At 46.2% G+C, this 15,033-nt stretch overlaps 1 long non-coding RNA gene across 1 annotated transcript in view; it reads left to right on the top strand.

Moving 5' to 3' along the window:
- The window catches only part of LOC149970180 (uncharacterized), a 98,740-nt gene extending 84,294 nt beyond the window's left edge, over nucleotides 1–14,446 (top strand). The window contains exons 2-3 of the long non-coding RNA XR_016493614.1: nucleotides 13,337–13,424; nucleotides 13,590–14,446. This is a non-coding gene — a long non-coding RNA (uncharacterized LOC149970180). The remainder of the gene's footprint in view (nucleotides 1–13,336; nucleotides 13,425–13,589) is intronic.
- The last annotated feature ends 587 nt before the right edge of the window (nucleotides 14,447–15,033 follow it).

Consider the following 15,033-nt stretch of genomic DNA (forward strand, 5'->3'; position numbering starts at 1 on the left):
CAGAGGGGTGATGGACAGGAGAGGGCAGTTTATATAAGGGGTAAGGTAAATGGAAAAGGGTAGATGGTCAGTGTAGTTTTTAGACATTTCAGCAAAGAAAATGAAATACAGAAATATCTCATTTACATAAATATTTACACCCCTCATGTTAGAATCACCTAATACAGTAATTACAGGTATGAGTCTTTCTGGGTACGTCCCTAAGAGCTTTGCACACCTGGATTGTGCAGTGTTTGCACATGACTATTTTACGATTGCTCTAAAAAGCTCTTTCAAGTTGTTTGTTGGTCATTGCTAGACAGGCATTTTATTTACACCCTGAAGGGTTAGGGTGTTATTTACACCCTGAAGGGCTAGGGTGTTATTTACACCCTTTAGGGATTGGGTGTTATTTACACCCTTTAGGGATTGGGTGTTATTTACACACTGTAGGGTTGAGTTTGAGTTTGAGTTTATTTTTATTTTTACAGGGACAGTGCACATTAATCAACGTTTCAGTAAAAGTGCCGGTTTTAGCCAGCCGGCTAATTTTCAACCGCAGTCCCTGGGCAGGTTATTAAAAACAATTACAATATAGACAATAGCAGCATAGAACAAGCAAGACATAGCAACATAGGACAAGCAAGACATAGCATACAGACAGAGCAACAGAGGACAAGCAAGACGTAGCATACAGACAGAGCAACATAAAACAAAAAGCAGCAAGACAAAATTCATAAAAGCAACAAAGTGTTTCCACACCTCACAAGCTACAGACAACAGACAACGTGGAAAGCGGCAACACACAGCTAGGGACCATGTTCACAAATCTGATTGACCTTTAGCCATGTCTTCAAGCATTAGGGATAGGTTAGGGATAGGGTGTCATTTACACCCCATAGGGTTACGGCCAGGGTGTTATTTACACCCAGCAGGGTTAATGTCTGGGTTTTATTTACACCCTGTGGGGTTAGGGTGCTATTTACACACTGCAGGGTTAGGGTGTTATTTACACCCTGTGGGGTTAGGGTCAGGGTGTTATTTACACCACGTAGGGTTAGGGTGTTATTTACACCACATAGGGTTAGGGTGTTATTTACACACTGAGGGTTAGGGTTAGGGTGTTATTTACACCAAATAGGGTTAGGGTGTTATTTACACCACATAGGGTTAGGGTGCTATTTACACACTATAGGGTTAGGGTGTTATTTACAGCGTGTAGGGTTAGGGTGCTATTTACAGCCTGTAGGATTAGGGTTAGAGTGTTATTAACACAATGTAGGTTTGGGGTTAGGGTGTTATTTACAACACGTAGGTTTAGGGTTGGGGTTAGGGTGTTATTTACAGCCTGTAGGGTTAGGGTTAGGTTAGGGTGTTATTCACACCCAGCAAGGTTAAGGTTAGGATGTTATTTACACACTGTAGGGTTAAGGTGTTATTTACACCATGTAGGGTTAGGGTGTTATTTACACCACATAGGGTTAGGGTCAGGGTGTTATTTACACCACGTGGGGTTAGGGTGTTATTTACACCACGTAGTATTAGGGTGTTATTTACACCACGTAGGGTTAAGGTGTTATTTACAACCTGTAAGGTTAGGGTGTTATTTACACCCTGTAAGGTTAAGGTTAGGGTGTTATTTACACCATGTAGGTTTAGGGTGTTATTTACACCAGGTATTGTTAGGGTGTTATTTACACCACGTAGGGTTAGGGTTAGGGTGTTATTTACACACTTTAGGGTTCAAATCAAATCAAATCAAATTTATTTATATAGCCCTTCGTACATCAGCTGATATCTCAAAGTGCTGTACAGAAACCCAGCCTAAAACCCCAAACAGCAAGCAATGCAGGTGTAGAAGCACGGTGGCTAGGAAAAACTCCCTAGAAAGGCCAAAAACTAGTCAGAACAGTTGAAACTGGAGCAGCAGCATGGCCAGGTGGACTGGGGACAGCAAGGAGTAATCATGTCAGGTAGTCCTGAGGCATGGTCCAAGGGCTCAGGTCCTCCGAGAGAGAGAAAGAAAGAGAGAATTAGAGAGAGCACACTTAAATTCACACAGGACACCGAATAGGACAGGAGAAGTATTCCAGATATAACAAACTGACCCTAGCCCCCCGACACATAAACTACTGCAGCATAAATACTGGAGGCTGAGACAGGAGGGGTCAGGAGACACTGTGGCCCCATCCAAGGACACCCCCAGACAGGGCCAACAGGAAGGATATAACCCCACCCGCTTTGCCAAAGCACAGCCCCCACACCACTAGAGGCATATCTTCAACCACCAACTTACCATCCTGAGACAAGGCTGAGTATAGCCCACAAAGATCTCAGCCACGGCACAACCCAAGGGGGAGCGCCAACCCAGACAGGATGATCACATCAGTGACTCAACCCACTCAGGTGACGCACCCCTCCCAGGGACGGTATGAGAGAGCCCCAGTAAGCCAGTGACTCAGCCCCTGTAATAGGGTTAGAGGCAGAGAATCCCAGTGGAAAGAGGGGAACCGGCCAGGCAGAGACAGCAAGGGCGGTTCGTTGCTCCAGAGCCTTTCCGTTCACCTTCCCACTCCTGGGCCAGACTACACTCAATCATATGACCCACTGAAGAGATGAGTCTTCAGTAAAGACTTAAAGGTTGAGACCGAGTTTGCGTCTCTGACATGGGTAGGCAGACCGTTCCATAAAAATGGAGCTCTATAGGAGAAAGCCCTGCCTCCAGCTGTTTGCTTAGAAATTCTAGGGACAATTAGGAGGCCTGCGTCTTGTGACTGTAGCGTACGTGTAGGTATGTACGGCAGGACCAAATCAGAGAGATAGGTAGGAGCAAGCCCATGTAATGCTTTGTAGGTTAGCAGTAAAACCTTGAAATCAGCCCTTGCTTTGACAGGAAGCCTGTGTAGGGAGGCTAGCACTGGAGTAATATGATCAAATTTTTTGGTTCTAGTCAGGATTCTAGCAGCCATATTTAGCACTAACTGAAGTTTATTTAGTGCTTTATCCGGGTAGCCGGAAAGTAGAGCATTGCAGTAGTCTAACCTATAAGTGACAAAAGCATGGATTAATTTTTCTGCATAATTTTTGGAAAGAAAGTTTCTGATTTTTGCAATGTTACGTAGATGGAAAAAAGCTGTCCTTGAAACAGTCTTGATATGTTCTTCAAAAGAGAGATCGGGGTCCAGAGTAACGCCGAGGTCCTTCACAGTTTTATTTGAGACGACTGTTTAATCATCAAGATTAATTGTCTGATTCAACAGAAGTTCTCTTTGTTTCTTGGGACCTAGAACAAGCATCTCTGTTTTGTCTGAGTTTAAAAGGGTTAGGGTTAGGCTGTTATTTACACACTGAAGGGTTAGGGTTAGGGTGTTCTTTACACCATGTAGGGTTAGGGTGTTATTTACATCACATAGGGTTAGGATGTTATTTACACCACATAGGGTCAGGGTGTTATTTACACCCTGTGGGATTATGGTAATGGTGTTATTTACACCCTGTAGGGTTAGGGTGTTATTTACACCCTCCAGGATTAGGGTTAGGGTGTTATTTACACCCTGTGGGATTATGGTTAGGGTGTTATTTACACCCTGTAGGGTTAGGGTGTTATTTACAGCCCGTAAGGTTAGGGTGTTAGGTGTGTATATATAGATATAGATATAGATATAAATATAGATATAGATAGATATAGATATAGATATAGATATATAGATCGAGATGGGGGGAAGAGGGTGAGAGGGACGGAGGCAAAAGAAGAGAAGACAGAGAAAGATGGAGAGGGGGTAGATAGAACGGGAGAGAGATTTAGAGGTATTTTTAGTCTGAGACAGAGAGATAGAAAGAAAAGCTTTGAAAGTAGCTCATCTCAAAACAAGTAATGTGGTTAGAGGTGGAGAACCTGAGAAAATGAAAGAGAGAAGAAATTGAGACAAGATGGAGAAAGTGAAAGTTAGAAAATAGTCAATAAAAACTGGAGAAAGACAGAATACATGAAAGAGAGGAAAACGAGATGGAGACAGTCCTCTCTAAAAACCCAAGCTACAGTGCCTTGCAAAAGTATTCGGCCCCCTTGAACTTTGCGACCTTTTGCCACATTTCAGGCTTCAAACATCAAGATATAAAACTGTATTTTTTTGTGAAGAATCAACAACAAGTGGGACACAATCATGAAGTGGAACGACATTTATTGGATATTTCAAACTTTTTTAACAAATCAAAAACTGAAAAATTGGGCGTGCAAAATTATTCAGCCCCCTTAATTTAATACTTTGTAGCGCCACCTTTTGCTGCGATTACAGCTGTAAGTCGCTTGGGGTATGTCTCTATCAGTTTTGCACATTGAGAGACTGAAATTTTTTCCCATTCCTCCTTGCAAAACAGCTCGACCTCAGTGAGGTTGGATGGAGAGCATTTGTGAACAGCAGTTTTCAGTTCTTTCCACAGATTCTCGATTGGATTCAGGTCTGGACTTTGACTTGGCCATTCTAACACCTGGATATGTTTATTTTTGAACCATTCCATTGTAGATTTTGCTTTATGTTTTGGATCATTGTCTTGTTGGAAGACAAATCTCCGTCCCAGTCTCAGGTCTTTTGCAGACTCCATCAGGTTTTCTTCCAGAATGGTCCTGTATTTGGCTCCATCCATCTTCCCATCAATTTTAACCATCTTCCCTGTCCCTGCTGAAGAAAAGCAGGCCCAAACCATGATGCTGTCACCACCATGTTTGACAGTGGGGATGGTGTGTTCAGCTGTGTTGCTTTTACACCAAACATAACGTTTTGCATTGTTGCCAAAAAGTTCAATTTTGGTTTCATCTGACCAGAGCACCTTCTTCCACATGTTTGGTGTGTCTCCCAGGTGGCTTGTGGCAAACTTTAAACAACACTTTTTATGGATATCTTTAAGAAATGGCTTTCTTCTTGCCACTCTTCCATAAAGGCCAGATTTGTGCAATATACAACTGATTGTTGTCCTATGGACAGAGTCTCCCACCTCAGCTGTAGATCTCTGCAGTTCATCCAGAGTGATCATGGGCCTCTTGGCTGCATCTCTGATCAGTCTTCTCCTTGTATGAGCTGAAAGTTTAGAGGGACGGCCAGGTCTTGGTAGATTTGCAGTGGTCTGATACTCCTTCCATTTCAATATTATCGCTTGCACAGTGCTCCTTGGGATGTTTAAAGCTTGGGAAATCTTTTTGTATCCAAATCCGGCTTTAAACTTCTTCACAACAGTATCTCGGACCTGCCTGGTGTGTTCCTTGTTCTTCATGATGCTCTCTGCGCTTTTAATGGACCTCTGAGACTATCACAGTGCAGGTGCATTTATACGGAGACTTGATTACACACAGGTGGATTGTATTTATCATCATTAGTCATTTAGGTCAACATTGGATCATTCAGAGATCCTCACTGAACTTCTGGAGAGAGTTTGCTGCACGGAAAGTAAAGGGGCTGAATAATTTTGCACGCCCAATTTTTCAGTTTTTGATTTGTTAAAAAAGTTTGAAATATCCAATAAATGTCGTTCCACTTCATGATTGTGTCCCACTTGTTGTTGATTCTTCACAACAAAATACAGTTTTATATCTTTATGTTTGAAGCCTGAAATGTGGCAAAAGGTCACAAAGTTCAAGGGGGCCGAATACTTTCGCAAGGCACTGTATCTGGCCAAAGAGTCTCCATAAAAAATGGGAGAAGATTCAGCAAATAAAGAGACTAATAACAAATCTCAAAAAGCCCCATTGCCAGAAAAAAAAAAACATCTAAACAGCGTCTGAAGGTAAACCTTTACGCAAGGTTGTGACCCACTTCCTCAACCTAAACCGTTCCCTGGTTGAGAGGACACCATGCCCCTCGTTTTTCATAGCGTGTTGTACTGATCTTACAAACTTTGCCGGATAGCAAAAAAAAAAAAAAAGTTCACTCACCATGTACTTTGACTCATTGACTGGCTGTCATCTCAGGACCCATTGAGGAGGAGTCTGAGTCACCTCCATCACCCATCCTGACCACCTGCCCTACCTCTCTGGTCAGGCCCCTCCCCCACTGCACCAGGCAAAGGTTCCTCGGTGTCTTTAACCACACCAGCCTCTCCTCTCCCAGCTCCTTTAACCACACCAGCCTCTCCTCTCCCAACTCCTTTAACCACACCAGCCTCTCCTCTCCCAGCTCCTTTAAACCAGCCTCTCCTCTCCCAGCTCCTTTAACCACACCAGCCTCTCCTCTCCCAGCTCCTTTAACCACACCAGCCTCTCCTCTCCCAACTCCTTTAACCACACCAGCCTCTCCTCTCCCAGCTCCTTTAACCACACCAGCCTCTCCTCTCCCAACTCCTTTAACCACACCAGCCTCTCCTCTCCCAGCTCCTTTAACCACACCAGCCTCTCCTCTCCCAACTCCTTTAACCACACCAGCCTCTCCTCTCCCAACTCCTTTAACCACACCAGCCTCTCCTCTCCCAACTCCTTTAACCACACCAGCCTCTCCTCTCCCAACTCCTTTAACCACACCAGCCTCTCCTCTCCCAGCTCCTTTAACCACACCAGCCTCTCCTATCCCAACTCCTTTAACCACACCAGCCTCTCCTCTCCCAACTCCTTTAACCACACCAGCCTCTCCTCTCCCAACTCCTTTAACCACACCAGCCTCTCCTCTCCCAGCTCCTTTAACCACACCAGCCTCTCCTCTCCCAACTCCTTTAACCACACCAGCCTCTCCTCTCCCAGCTCCTTTAACCACACCAGCCTCTCCTCTCCCAACTCCTTTAACCACACCAGCCTCTCCTCTCCCAACTCCTTTAACCACACCAGTCTCTCCTCTCCCAGCTCCTTTAACCACACCAGCCTCTCCTCTCCCAACTCCTTTAACCACACCAGCCTCTCCTCTCCCAACTCCTTTAACCACACCAGCCTCTCCTCTCCCAACTCCTTTAACCACACCAGCCTCTCCTCTCCCAGCTCCTTTAAGCACACCAGCCTCTCCTCTCCAAGCTCCTTTAACCACACCAGCCTCTCCTCTCCCAACTCCTTTAACCACACCAGCCTCTCCTCTCCCAACTCCTTTAACCACACCAGCCTCTCCTCTCCCAACTCCTTTAACCACACCAGCCTCTCCTCTCCCAGCTCCTTTAACCACACCAGCCTCGCCTCTCCCAGCTCCTTTAAACCAGCCTCTCCTCTCCCAACTCCTTTAACCACACCAGCCTCTCCTCTCCCAGCTCCTTTAACCACACCAGCCTCTCCTCTCCCAGCTCCTTTAACCACACCAGCCTCTCCTCTCCCAGCTCCTTTAACCACACCAGCCTCTCCTCTCCCAACTCCTTTAACCACACCAGCCTCTCCTCTCCCAGCTCCTTTAACCACACCAGCCTCTCCTCTCCCAGCTCCTTTAACCACACCAGCCTCTCCTCTCCCAACTCCTTTAACCACACCAGCCTCTCCTCTCCCAGCTCCTTTAACCACACCAGCCTCTCCTCTCCCAACTCCTTTAACCACACCAGCCTCTCCTCTCCAAGCTCCTTTAACCACACCAGCCTCTCCTCTCCAAGCTCCTTTAACCACACCAGCCTCTCCTCTCCCAACTCCTTTAACCACACCAGCCTCTCCTCTCCCAGCTCCTTTAAACCAGCCTCTCCTCTCCCAACTCCTTTAACCACACCAGCCTCTCAACTCCAAGCTCCTTTAACCACACCAGCCTCTCCTCTCCCAACTCCTTTAACCACACCAGCCTCTCCTCTCCCAACTCCTTTAACCACACCAGCCTCTCCACTCCCAGCTCCTTTAACCACACCAGCCTCTCCTCTCCCAACTCCTTTAACCACACCAGCCTCTCCTCTCCCAACTCCTTTAACCACACCAGCCTCTCCTCTCCCAACTCCTTTAACCACACCAGCCTCTCCTCTCCCAACTCCTTTAACCACACCAGCCTCTCCTCTCCCAGCTCCTTTAACCACACCAGCCTCTCCTCTCCAAGCTCCTTTAACCACACCAGCCTCTCCTCTCCAAGCTCCTTTAACCACACCAGCCTCTCCTCTCCCAACTCCTTTAACCACACCAGCCTCTCCTCTCCCAGCTCCTTTAAACCAGCCTCTCCTCTCCCAACTCCTTTAACCACACCAGCCTCTCCTCTCCAAGCTCCTTTAACCACACCAGCCTCTCCTCTCCCAACTCCTTTAACCACACCAGCCTCTCCTCTCCCAACTCCTTTAAACCAGCCTCTCCTCTCCCAACTCCTTTAAACCAGCCTCTCCTCTCCCAACTCCTTTAAACCAGCCTCTCCTCTCCCAGCTCCTTTCTTCTCCCCCTTTTTCTTCTTCTGCCTGAGTTTCTCAAGGGGGGGGGGGGGGGGGTTGTGATACTGGACTGGATTGAGGGGTGTGATGGCGGCCATGGAACACGCCTAGGGGTGTTAATATAATATATCTGACTCATATGGAAGTATACATATACTCTTCCGTCTCCCCAACATACACACACAGGCGTGCACAGACACACACACACACACAGGCATGCACAGACACACACACAGGCGTGCACAGACACACACACACACACACACAGATGGGCACGCGCACACACACACAGGCGAGCACAGACACACACGCAAACACACAAATAGGCGCACACACATACGCACACAAAACCATACACACACACAAACACACACACAAGCAAACACATCCCTTCAGACTCTTGGTCCCTGAGCCTCCCCTAGGGGAGATGTTGAACCACAAGAAAAACTGAGGGAGCCTTAAAAGAGAGTAGAGGAAGAAGAGAGGGATCGAGAAATAGACACCTCTTCTCTGATGTAGACTCTGTCTCCCTGATTTTGACTCTGTCTCTCTGTTGTAGACTCTGTCTCCCTGATGTAGACTCTGTCTCCCTGATGTAGACTCTGTCTCCCTGATTTAGACTCTGTCTCCCTGATGTAGACTCTGTCTCCCTGATGTAGACTCTGTCTCCCTGATGTAGACTCTGTCTCCCTGATGTAGACTCTGTCTCCCTGATTTAGACTCTTTCTCCCTGATTTTTTACTCCATCTCCCTAATTTAGGGGAAGTCTCTGTCTCCCTAATTTAGGGGAAGACTCTGTCTCCCTAATTTAGGGGAAGACTCTGTCTTCCTAATTTAGGAGAAGACTCTGAATCCCTAACTTAGGGGAAGACTCTCCCTCACTCCCAAAGCATCAACCAAAAGTGAGAGAAAAAAACATCTGACAGAACAGATGAGTAGGCTCTGGGCAAAAAGAGATGCAAACCGGGGTTGGCTAAAGCTAACATTAGCTCCCAGCTCCAGTTCCCTCCAATAATACTTATATCTTGTAGACATGCTTGGAGAATCATCTTCTGTTAGATCACTAATTAGTCCATGTAATCCACTAGATGTTCAACATTAGCTTACAGTTGGTGGAGTTCACATGGAACGAATGTGAACATTAACAAGAGGCTATCTTTCTGAGATATAAGCTTATCTAATATTTTACTAACGTGTTAGTACAGCCAGCTTTTGGGAGAGTGAAACAATTAGCGTCTCCTCACAACATATTGAAATTCATCTTTAGGAAATGGATTTCTAGAGAATGTGATAATTTGTGCCTTTAATTAAAGAACTGTTGACTGTCATTTTACTCTGAATAATATCTGATTGTTAGGTGAAGCTTGACAGTAATGACATGCTTTTGTGAGAATAGTAGACGGAACAACAATATAAATGCAGCATGTAAAGTGTTGGCCCCATAAAAGATCCCAGAAATGTTCCACGTACAAAAAACGAATTTCCCTCAAATGTCGTGCGCAAATTTGTTTACATCCCTGTTAGTGAGCATTTCTCTTTTGCCAAGATAATCCATCCACCTGACAGGTGTGGTATATCATTAATAAGTTGATTCAATAGCATGATCATTACACAGGTGGACCTTGTGCTGGGTAAAATAAAAGGGCACTCTAAAAGGAGCAGGTTAGTCACAGAACACAATGCAAGCAATTATACAATGCTGGCATGCTGACTTCAGGAATCTCCACCAGAGCTGATGCCAGAGAATATAATGTTAGTTTCTCTACCATAAACTACCTCCGACATTGTTTTAGAGAATTTGGCAGTACGTCCAACCACAAACATGTAACCAGGTCCAGCCTCCACATTGACCTCCACATGGACCTCCACATGGAACTCCACAGGACCTCCACAGGACCTCCACAGGACCTCCACATGGAACTCCACAGGACCTCCACATGGACCTCCACATGGACCTCCGCAGGACCTCCACATGGATTTTGACAGGACCTCCACATGGACCTCCACATGGACCTCCACATGGACCTCCACGTGGACCTCCACAGGACCTCAACAAGACCTCCACAGAACCTCCACATGGACCTCCACATGGACCTCCACATGGACCTCCACATGGAACTCCACAGGACCTCCACATGGACCTCCACATGGACCTCAACAGGACCTCCACAGGACCTTCACATGGACCTCCACATGGACTTCCACAGGACCTCAACAAGACCTTCACATGGACCTCCACATGGACCTCCACAGGACCTCCACATGGACCTCCACATGGACCTCCACAGGACCTCCACCTCCAGATTCTTCACCAGCAGGATTGTCTGAGACCAGCCACCCAGACAGCCAATGAAACTGTGGGTTTGGACAACCAAAGGATTTCTGCACAAACTGTCAGAAACAGTCAATACCAATCAATTTAATAAAATGTAATTATAAAGCCCTTCTTACATCAGCTGATGTCACAAAGTGCTGTACATAAACCCACCCTAAAAAAAACTAACAGCAAGCAATGCAGGTGTAGAAGCACGGTGGCTAGGAAAAACTCAATAGAAAGGCCGAAACCTAGAAAGAAACGTAGAGAGGAACCAGGTTCTGAGGGATGGCCAGTCCTCTTCTGGCTATGTTGGGTGGAGATTATAACAGAACATGGCCAAGATGTTCAAATGTTCTTAAATGACCAGCATGGTCAAGTAATAATAATTACAGTAGTTGTCGAGGGTGCAACAAGTCAGCACCTCAGGAGTAAATGTCAGTTGGGTTTGGGACAGGTAGCATGTCCGGTATACAGGTCAGGGTTCCATAGCCTCAGGCAGAACAGTTGAAACAGGAGCAGCAGCACAGCCAGGTGGACTGGGGACAGCAAGGAGTCATCATGCCAGGTAGTCCTGAGGCATGATCCTAGGGCTCAGGTCCTCTGAGAGAGAGAGAGAAATAAAGAGAGACTTAGAGAGAGCATACTTTAGTTCACACAGGACACCGGATAAGACAGGATAAATACTCCAGATATAACAGACTGACCCCTTGCCCCCCGACACATAAACTACTGCAGCATAAATACATAAAAACGGACAGGGCCAAACAGGAAGGATATAACCCCACCCACTTTGCCAAAGCACAGCCCCTACACCACTAGAGGGATATCTTTAACCACCAACTTACCATCCTGAGACAAGTCCGAGTATAGCCCACAAATATCTCCGCCACGGTACAACCCAAGGGGGGGCGCCAACCCAGACAGGAAGATCACATTAGTGACTCAACCCACTCAAGTGACGCACCCCTCCTAGGGACGGCATGAAAGAGCACCAGTAAGCCAGTGACTCAGCCCCTGTAATAGGGTTAGAGGCAGAGAATCCCAGTGGAGAGAGGGGAACCGGCCAGGCAGAGACAGCAAGAGCGATTCGTTGCTCCAGAGCCTTTCACCTTCACACTCCTGGGCCAGACTATACTCAATCATAGGACCTACTGAAGAGATGAGTCTTCAATAAGGACTTAAAGGTTGAGACTGAGTCTGCGTCTCTCACATGCGTAGGCAGACCATTCCATAAAAATGGAGCTCTACAGGAGAGGAGGGGTGGTAGATGTCTGGTCTCCTTTATGGCTCTAATCTGATAGTGGTAGTGGGGTGGGGTAGATGTCTAGTCACCTTTATGACTCTAATCTGATAGTGGTAGTTGGGTGGTAGATGTCTAGTCTCCCTTATGGCTCTAATCTGATAGTGGTAGTGGGGTGGGGTAGATGTCTAGTCTCCTTTATGGCTCTAATCTGATAGTGGTAGTGGGGGGGTAGATGCCTAGTCTCCCTTATGGCTCTAATCTGATAGTGGTAGTGGGGGGGGGGGGGGGGAGTCCATTATCTCGTTCTCTCTCCACTTCAGTCCTGACCCAGTCTCTCCGTTCTCTCTCCACTTCAGTCCTGACCCAGTCTCTCCGTTCTCTCTCCACTTCAGTCCTGACCCAGTCTCTCCGTTCTCTCTCTCTCTGCCTTCAGCAGTTTGCTTTGAAATTCTAGGGACAATTAGGAGGCCTGCGTCTTGTGACCATAGCGTACGTGTAGGTATGTACAGCAAGACCAAATCGGAAAGATATGTAGGAGCAAGCCCATTTAATGCTTTGTAGATTGGCAGTAAAACCTTGAAATCAGCCCTTGCCTTAACATTGCTCTCTCTCTCTCTCTCTCTCTCTCTCTCTTGCTCTCTCTCTCTCTCTCTTGCTCTCTCTCTCTCTCTCTCGCGCTCTCTCTCTCTCTCTCTCTCTCGCGCTCTCTCTCTCTCTCGCGCTCTCTCTCTCTCTCTCGCGCTCTCTCTCTCGGTCTCGGTCTCTCTCTCTTTGTCTCTGTGTCTCTTGTTTTCACAGTGGTGGATTAAAAGCTTCTCTTAAAGACACAATTATAACATTGTCCAGCCAGGGACTGAAGTGTCATGAGCCAATGTGTGGTTCTTCAGTCAGAGAAAATATTGAAAATAGTGATTTTGATGATGTTTGGAATGTTTTATTTGCTTTTTAAACATGTAATTGGATGGATGCTAATAATGTTTGAATGTTGGATATGCAAATTTCAGATTGAAAGATGAAGAGGTTAGTTGATTACCCTATGAGTTTTTATTTTATTTTAAAGTGGCTGGTTTAAAGTGAAGCTAGATGAATTGTGATGCATGAAGGAGTGTGTGTGTGTTTGTGTTTGTGTTGATGTGTGTTTGTGTTGATGTGTGTGTGTGTTTGTGTTTGTGTTTATGTGTGTTTGTGTTGATGTGTGTGTGTGTGTGTTGATGTGTGTTTGTGTTTGTGTTTGTGTTTATGTGTGTTTGTGTTGATGTGTGTTTGTGTTGATGTGTGTTTGTGTGTCTTCTGCATCCCATGAGCCTGTGCTATCTCACTAAGCTAACGTTGAGATATCAGCTCCGGGGGAACTAAAGGTAGACATCAGGTCACAACCAAGGTTATTCATCACCTGTTGTCTCTCTAGGTGTGTATGAGTGGTGAGGTGTGTGAGGTGAACCACTATGTCTGTGTTCAGAAGTACAACCCTGCTCATGCATCACCACGTCTCCTCTCCTCTCCTCTAGTCTAGTCCAGTCCAGTCCAATTCAGTGAGAGGTAGTAATGAAGATCAATGGGAGGGAGAATGGAGGGTGGAGGCAGGCAAGCATCCAGGTATTGTCTTTCTGTGTTTGGCTAAAGCCTTATCGATCCACTGTTACCCTACTCTGCTTTACTCTCTGCTTCGCTCTGCCAACATCTGATAAACGACCTCTCTCTCTCTCTCTCTCTCTCTCTCTCTCTCCCTCTCTCCCTGCCTTCCTTCCATCTGTTCCACAGATTATATCCACCTGCCCAGGAAGAAATCTAAGCCCCCATAACACGCTCACAGTCTTTTTTTTTTATAGAACAAAACTATCATAAACTTCCAGAAAATCCTAAAGGAAAATGTAGCACTCGGTTATCATCACTGTCAACTAATGCTGTGGGTCTGGTCATTTTCTGCTCCTCTCCGTTCCGTTGTGCAGAGAACTGTGAGGTCTATGGTTCCATGTGGGTTTTCTTATTACTGCCCTTTGTAAAGTCCTTGTTGTTGTCTGACCACTCGAGGCAGCCATCTTCTGTCCAGACTGCCTCTCCTCTTCTCGGTGACCTTAGCTCCTGCACCTCTTGACCTTTACCGTTGCTTCATTCTGTGACAATGAACAGGAGATTTTACTTTGTGTGGTTATTGGAGAGAGTTCTATTTCTGATAGTCGATAACAGTAGTCGGTCTTCTGGTTAAACTAGCCAGTGAATACCCAACCATTTTCATTCTTGACTGTGGAGACTTGTATCAGTATAGCTATTGGTCGGAAGGACATTCTATTGTCATAGTAGAGAGAGTTGTATCAGTATAGCTATTGGTTGGTAGGAGATTCTATTGTTATAGTAGAGAGAGTTGTATCATCAGGCCACAGTACAGTCACTTTCACTGTGGATAGGGTGGATAGGGTGGATAGGATGGATAGGGACAAGGGTCCATATAAAGAACGTCAACAAGTAAACACCTCTGTTAGAATGGTAAAGAATTGGAATGCAGCCGAGGTTTCAATAGATTTGCCAGTGAGAGATTGTTAGTTAGCCCAGTAGCTCTGTGGCTGGACGGACAGTTAACTGTGTGTGTACGTGTGTACGTGCGTGTGTGTGTGTGTGTGTGCGTGCGTGTGTGTACTTGGCTGTGGTGTTAGCAGTGTAGATGTATTAGAAGGGACATGTTTGGTTTGAGGCCAGGGCCGGAAGGGGGGGGGGGCTATGAGGGGGCCTGAAGGGGAAGGGGGCTGTGAGGGTCCTTGAATGGGGAGGGGAGTGGGGGGGCTGTGAGGGGGCCTGCAGATGGAGAGAGAACCTGAAGTCAAATGTGTACTGTTTGCTGATTTATTTTTATTTTACCTTTATTAAACTAGGCAAGTCAGTTAAGAACAAATTCTTATTTTCAATGACGGCCTACGAACAGTGGGTTAACTGCCTGTTCAGGGGCAGACAAACAGTTGTACCTTGTCAGCTCGGGGGTTTGAACTTGCAACCTTCCGGTTACTAGTCCAACGCTCTAACCACTAGGCTAGCCTGCCGCCCCATGATCTGGTGCTTCTGTCCCCAACCAAGGAGGGCCTACAGCATCACCTAGATATTATTTACAGATTCTGTCAGACCTGGGCCCTGACAGTAAATCTCAGTAAGACAAAAATAGTGTTGTTCCAAAAAATGTCCAGTTCCCAGGGCCACGATTTCAAATTCCATCAAG

The sequence above is a fragment of the Oncorhynchus mykiss genome, chromosome 30 (assembly GCF_057628025.1).
Source record: "Oncorhynchus mykiss isolate SJ-2025 chromosome 30, ASM5762802v1, whole genome shotgun sequence".
Lineage (NCBI taxonomy): Eukaryota > Metazoa > Chordata > Actinopteri > Salmoniformes > Salmonidae > Oncorhynchus > Oncorhynchus mykiss.